General features: G+C 36.4%; 1 long non-coding RNA gene across 1 annotated transcript in view; it reads left to right on the top strand.

Annotated features, from left to right (window-relative positions):
* The first annotated feature begins 1,075 nt into the window (after positions 1 to 1,075).
* Positions 1,076 to 7,816, top strand: part of LOC133530322 (uncharacterized) — a 32,101-nt gene continuing 25,360 nt past the window's right edge. Inside the window, exon 1 of the long non-coding RNA XR_009801295.1 lies at positions 1,076 to 1,805. This is a non-coding gene — a long non-coding RNA (uncharacterized LOC133530322). The remainder of the gene's footprint in view (positions 1,806 to 7,816) is intronic.

The following is a 7,816-nucleotide window of genomic DNA, read 5'->3' as shown; positions in this document are numbered from 1 at the left end:
TGAACTATTCTATATTTTAAAGTTATGCTGTCATATCACACTTGTAAAACAATTAAAACTTTACAAATCTGGCAACTCGATTTTTACACCATTGTATTGTTATTTTAAGCTCAATATTATGTCAATAGATGGTGATGGAGGTAGATTCTAGAACGACACGTCCATATTATCGTACATTCAATCAAACATAGCCGCGTACTGGCGTTTTGGATAGTTTTCAAAATGAATCATGATGGTTCTAAATCTACCTCTAGCGCCATCTCGTGACATAAAATAAACCTAATTGCAGTATACAGTATGTAACAGAACGGAAGGCAAAAAAATACACCCAATAATGTTTTGGTCATAGTGAGCAACTTTTACTATGGGACAAAACCTGAAATCACGAAAATAATTTGGCTGTTTCATACATTTTGCTGGTCTGATGTTGAAATTTCCTATGGGAGAGTCAATTTTTTTTCGTGACTTCGGGGTTGGTCTCATAGTAAGTGTTGCTCAGTTTGACCTAAACGTTAATGGGTCTCTTTCTTTGCCTTTTGTTTTGTTACGTGCAGTACTTATTTTGTTATTATAACACTGTAGTACCTGGGCGACCGAGCATTGCTCGGTTATAACTATTTATTGTAATATGGTGGTGTATAGGTGATAATCTTATCTACATTTTTTTACTATTTTAAATATTGTCTAAAACAATAAAAATTATAAAATTATATATAAGCTTGAACATATATAAAAAAAAGTTAGTCACCGGGCGAGATTCGAACCCGTAACACTCGTTTAGCAGTCCGCGTCTTAACCCGTTGGTCCAGACGGACAGTGGCCGACAACACGAAATTAGCGACCATATTCTGCGTCGAAAGAAAAACGCATGAAAACTCGAAAACACGCGTTTTCCCAAACATAAGACTAATCTAGATTGATTGTTTACCCCCAAAAACCCCCATGTACCAAATTTCTGCAAAATCGTTAGAGCCGTTTCCGAGATCCCGGAAATATATATATGTATATATATTTCCGGGATCTCGGAAACGGCTCTAACGATTTTGCAGAAATTTGGTACATGGGGGTTTATATATATATATATATATATATATATATATATATATATATATATATACAAGAATTGCTCGTTTAAAGGTATAAGATTATGTAGGCATGTTTTGATTTGAAAAACTTACTACTTATGGTTTGTCATACAAGGGGCTAATTTGTTGTTTAACCTCTCGTGCTAATATTGATACCCGTGCCAGCAAAAGATTATTAAACTGAACCACTAGTGCAGCGAATGGTTCGAAAAATGGAATCTTGAGTGTTGCGAGGGTTCAAGGCACAAGGTGAAACAACTTTTTTCACCACACCAACAAAGAAAATACTAACTGTAAATTATCAAACTATATCAAAGCAAATCAATTCAGAATTCTGTTATTTAATATAGGTATTTATCATTCAAATCATCATTAAAAAAGTCAATTCTACCAGCCAACATAAGGACACAACTCGAAATTTGAATTTGATTTGCACCACAAGTGGATAAAATGCAACTTTCTCACCAGTTTTTGAACAATAAAGAGAGCACGCTAGTATTGTAAAAATAACTATTTTAATGCAATTAATCTGGGGGCACGGCAGTGCCCCCGCCAAGTCGAGCGCGAAGCAAACACTGCCGTACCATGCTTTACTGGAACCATTTCGCCGCATTTTCAGGCCCCTATTTGAGAACCTCTGGATAAAACCAAAACGCAGAAATTTTCGTCATCCAGTAAGCTATAATCACATACTTAAAATCCAAAATTTCAAGTCTGGAGGTCATTTAGTTCCGAAGTTAAGCGAAGCAAAGTTTCGCTTTTATGACACTCAGTCACTCACTCATGATCATCAAAATAGAACTAGTGCTTCCCATAAACTCAGAGAGCTGAAATTTGGTACAGAGTTAGGATTTAATGGCCACATAAAGGGAAAACTATAAAAACTAGGATAATCAAAGATCTGGAGTACCTGGTGACCCTGATTAGAAAACAAAATAATAATAAAAAAACTACAACTAAAAAGAAAAAAACTGTGTCAAATAAGAAAATCTAGTAAAATAAATCAATAAGCCCACGTTTCTACAAAAAGAAGTGAAATCCCACCAAAAACAAGCAAAGCAACCTTCTTTTGTTTTTAAGGTCAAATTGTGACACAACGTCTTGGCATCCAACCATCAACTAGCTTCAGTTAGCTTGGTACGGTGATTTGTTGTGCATATTCGTTGCTAAGCAACGACGGTGGCGCATCGCGCTGGCGCGTGGACTTACGCGCGTTAGGTTATTGTACACCGCTGGTAGAGTGGCGAGCCGAGTAGGTCGCCACAAAACAAATTGACTATAATTTTTTGTTTTAATTGCAAGTTTGAGAAAAGCACTATACATATCTTGGCGAGAAACGGGGTTGCCGGCCGCGTATCTCTATCCGGCTTCAGCCGTATATATCTACTTGGCCTGCAACCCTACGTTTCCCGGCCTCTATAGTAATGTACTAGTATTTTATATTTAGAGCTATAAAAAAAGCTAAAAAAGCTGCCATTTATGTATTTCTTGTTGTTATTCAAACAGGCAGGCGACAATACTGGCACAGTTTGTTACAAGAAAGTCATATTATGATTCTTGTTGGATGGCACATTAGGGAAAGGGCTTATAACTACTACAAAAGATGTTGTTAATTGAAAACCCCAGTGACCCAGGTGACTGTAACCATAGCAACGAGTGACAAGAAAATGTTTTTTCACCCATTCCACATTTCCGTAGGGCAAGCGTTTACGCGGTACGTCAGATAGACAGTGAATCTACAGTCGTCTCTCTTTCTATTTCTCGACATTTTTGACACACGACATTTTTAGGAAACCCAAGGTCTCGAGAGTGTTCGCGCATCAATGTACTCAGATTTTTGCTGGACTCCACTACCGTTTAAGACGCAAGCAAATAATCAAGGATGATGGTCGCAACATTAGGCAGTTAATTTTCCTTTTCTGTTCCACCTTGAGGTCCCATGGTGCAAGAGCCCTTTGTTTTGTTGTAATTTATTGTAAGTCTTTTAATGACGGAGCATTCTGCCTTCGTATAAATTGTGAGGCAATGTGAATTCTCAATTCCCTTCTTCCTCACGTTGTCCCGGCATTTGCCACTGTTCATGGGAGCCTGGGGTCCGCTTGACAACTAATCCCAAGATTTGGCGTAGGCACTAGTTTTTAAGAAAGCGACTGCCATCTGACCTTCCAACCCGGAGGGTAAACTAGGCCTTGTTGGGATTAGTCCGGTTTCCTCACGATGTTTTCCTTCACCGAAAAGCGACTGGTAAATATCAAATGATATTTCGTACATAAGTTCCGAAAAACTCATTGGTATGAGCCGGGGTTTGAACCCGCGACCTCCGGATTGCAAGCCGCACGCTCTTACCGCTAGGCCACCAGCGCTTCGGAATGTGAATTCTCAATACAACAGTATAAAATCCTACTTCATATATCGCTCCCTCATCTTTCTTGACGCTGAATACTGAGGATTACTCAGTTACTTTAATCGGTGTGTCAAATAGTTTGTGCAGCTGGCATTAATTAATAATCGATGTATATTTGACAAGTGTAACATACATAATACAAAAAAACATATTGTAATCCAAATACCAACTTGGAATAGCTAATTAACAACACTCAAGGTCACGCCGATTTCACGCCGATCATTAATCGGCGGAGGCGGCGTGCCAAAAAAGCCCGGCGGCGGCGGCGCGCCGGCGCGGCGCACACGTCTAACCCGGCCAAATTACGTTGGTTGTTTTGCTATGTTGTTAGAAATGTTAAAACGTCTTTTTAATGTTCAGTGGTCAACTAGGAACCCTTATAGTTTTGCCATGTCCGTCTGTCCGAGGCTTTGGTCCGTGGTCGTTAGTGCTAGAAAGCTGAAATTTGGCATACAAATCAATAAAGCCGACAAAGTCGTACAATAAAATCTATTTTTTTTTTGCTTTAACCCTACAGTGTGGCATATCATTGGAAAGGTCTTCCAAAACTAATAGGGGTCTTCAACAAGCATTTTTTGATAAAGTGAAGATATTCGGAGATAATCGCTCCGAAAGAAAAAAAAAGTAATAAAAGCGGCCAAGTGCGAGTCGGACTCGCCCATGAACGGTTCCGTACCATTTAAGACGTATTAAAAAAAAATACTAGTTCTCGTTCAAACCAATTTTCGGTGGAAGTTTGCATGGTAATGTATATCATATATTTTTTTAGGTTTATCATTCTCTTATTTTAGAAGTTACAGGGGGGGGGGGACACACATTTTACCACTTTGGAAGTGTCTCTCACGCAAACTATTCAGTTTAGAAAAATGATGTTAGAAACCTCAATATCATTTATCAAGACCTATCCATGGATACCCCACACGTATGGGTTTGATGAAAAAAGTTTTTTTGAGTTTCAGTTCTAAGTATGGGGAACTCCCAAAATTTATTGTTATTTTTTCAATTTTTGTGTAAAAATCTTAATGCGGTTTATATAATACATCTACATACCAAGTTTGAACAGTATAGCTCTTATAGTTTCGGAAAAAAGTGGCTGTGACATAATCGGACAGACACACGGACATGACTAAAATTACTCGTATAATAAATATCTCATTGCTAACATTTACCCATATAACAAAACTGAAAAAAATAACATTTTAAAAATTATTAATATGCATGTAACCAGTTTGAACCCGTAGCGCCATCTATCCGTACAACTAGCAGAAAACTGCAACGATTAAATGCTGAAAGAGATTATTTACCCGACAAGCGACGCCAATGGGAAATGTGTTTATCAGTATATGTATGTGTATACATTCAGTGATAAGCTTATTCTTATTAATATCGAAACTATAAAACCATTAAAATCGATAAATCTTGCAATTCGGCTTTTACACATTTATATTGGCCCTTTCAGTTCAATAAGTAGCAAAAGGGTAGATTCTAGAAGGATTCCGCAAAATTATGGAACATTCAAGAAAAATATAGCTGCTACGTTTTCGCTAGTTTTCAATATGAAGCAAAGTTCAAGTTACATTTAGATCAAATATATACCTCTAACGCCATCTATTGACGAAGAAAAGTAGTAGTAGTACCAGTATAACACGTAGTAGTAGTAGCAGTAGTACACGTTTTAAATATCAATATTTTATGATGAATTCTAATTTTACTCGTTGATTGTGAGCAGACAGATACTTACCTACACATTTTGTTTCTCATAAGGACTCGTCATTCTTCACGTTTAGCCGAGATATATATTTTTTAATCTTATTTAATATATTCATTGTCACTTAATCAATTTTGCTATTGATTTTAGTGGTAAAAGTCAAGTTTGAATAAGTAAAATAACTAAAATTATATTATGAATAATGTCTCATTGATGGTATTTAAAAATTGTATAATATATGCATATTATTACGTAACTAATTTAAACCCATAGTGCCATCTATCCGTAGAAGTAGGTCTTAACTTCAACAATTGAATGGTGAGAGATAGTTATTTAGCCGACAGACAACGCAAACGAGGGTAATGTGTTTATTTAGTATATGTATGTATGTATGAAAATTCAGTGATAAATTTATTCTAATTAGTTTTAAATATGTTTGTAACCCATAACTTCATAACTTGCATACCTGGCTTATCTGTCAATGTAAGTTGATTAAGTCATTAGTTTTTGTTTTTTTTTTTCAATGTTTTCTTTTATTTTTAAACGACTTCAAGATTTCAAAAGAGGAGGTTATCAATTCGGTTGTATGTTTTTTTTAAATGTTTGTTACTCCATAACTCCGTCATTTCTGAACCGATTTCGAAAATTATTTTTTTGTTTGAATTGATATATATACAAATTGGTCCCGTTTTTGTCAAAAATCAGTTCTGATGATGCGATCCATGAGGAATCGAGGGAACTCTTCAAATGTGAAAGGCATACATATAGTGATTTTTGTATTTTATGTAACAAATCAAGCATTTACATTTAAAAAAACCGGCCAAGAGCATGTCGGGCCACGCTCAGTGTAGGGTTCCGTAGTTACTCTTCCGTCACAATAAGCTAAACTGGAGCTTAAAGTATAGTAAATTGTTAATCAAGGGATGAAACGGTACCTTTCACCCGAGTTAAACAAATAGGCAAATTTGCATAATCAGTACCTAATTAAAGTAAGTCTTTTTACTATGAAGGATTTTTTTTTTTTTGCGATAACTCAAAAACACCTAAACTGATCATGTCCGCTATAGTTTTCATTTAATGTCTTTGTTAAGCTCTACTTCCACGATTTTTTTCATATTTTTTGGACCTATGGTTCAAAAGTTAGAGGGGGGGGGGACACTTTTTTTTTTCTTTCGGCGCGATTATCTCCGAATATATTCACTTTATCAAAAAATGTTTCTTGAAAACCCCTATTCATTTTGAAAGACCTTTCCAACGATACCCCACATTCTAGGGTTAAAGCAAAAAAAAAAATTCACCCCCACTTTACGTGTAGGGGAGGTACCCTAAAAAAAAAATTTTTTTAGATTTTATTGTACGACTTTGTCGGCTTCATTGATTTATATATCCGTGCCAAATATCAGCTTTCTAGCACTAACGACCACGGAGCAAAGCCTCGGACAGACAGACAGACAGACAGACAGACGGACATGGCGAAACTATAAGGGTTCCTAGTTGACTACGGAACCCTAAAAAGTGACATTTGATGAAGTGGAACTGCTGATGATGATTAGAGTGGAACTCTTCAACGACGCATAGTACACGTTTGGCGATTTCTCCTCTTCGTTGTGTTTGTTAAGTAAATGAAATTATCAAAACAATTTTATGTCAAGTTCGAGTTCTGACGATGGGGTCCATGAGGAATCGAGAGAACTCTTCAAATATGAAAGGCACACATATAGTGATTTTTGTATTTTCTTTGACAAATCAAGCAATTACATTTAAAAAAGTGACAATTGATGAAGTGGAACTGCTGATGATGATCAGAATGGAACTCTTCAATGATGCATAGTTCACGTTTGGCAACTTGTTCTCTTCGTTGTGTTTGTTAAGCAAATTAGATTTTCAAGACAATTTTTTGTCAAGTTCGAATTCTGACGATGGGGTCCATGAGGACTCGAGGGAACTCCTCAAATGTTAAAGGCATATATATATAGTGATCTTAGTATTTTCATTAACAAATCAAGTATTTACATTTGTAGAAGTGACATTTGATGAAGTGGAACTGCTGATGATGAACAGAACGAAACTCTTCAATGATGCATAGTTCACGTTTGGCAACTTGTTCTCTTTGCCAAGCAGTTAGGTTTTCAAGGCTCATTTTTATATTTCTATCCTATTTCGTTTTTAGGGTTCCGTAGCCAAATGGCATAAAACGGAACCCTTATAGTTTCGCCATGTCCGTCTGTCTATCTGTCTGTCTGTCTGTCCGAGGCTTTGCTCCGTGGTCGTTAGTGCTAGAAAGCTGAAATTTGGCATGGATATATAAATCAATAAAGCCGACAAAGTCGTACAATAAAATCTAAAAATTTAATTTTTTTTAGGGTACCTCCCCTACACGTAAAGTGGGGGTGAATTTTTTTTTTCGCTTCAACCCTAGAGTGTCGGGTATTGTTGGAAAGGTCTTTCAAAACTAATAGGGGTTTTCAAGAAACAATTTTTGTTAAAGTGAATATATTCGGAGATAATCGCTCCGAAAGAAAAAAAAAATGTGTCCCCCCCCCTCTAACTTTTGAACCATAGGTCCAAAAAATATGAAAAAAATCGTGGAAGTAGAGCTTAAGAAAGACAGTAAATGAA

This window comes from Cydia pomonella, chromosome 22 (genome assembly GCF_033807575.1).
Source record: "Cydia pomonella isolate Wapato2018A chromosome 22, ilCydPomo1, whole genome shotgun sequence".
Classification (NCBI taxonomy): domain Eukaryota; kingdom Metazoa; phylum Arthropoda; class Insecta; order Lepidoptera; family Tortricidae; genus Cydia; species Cydia pomonella.
Note: the sequence above shows the minus strand (reverse complement) of the source record. Positions and strands in the feature narration are given on the sequence as shown.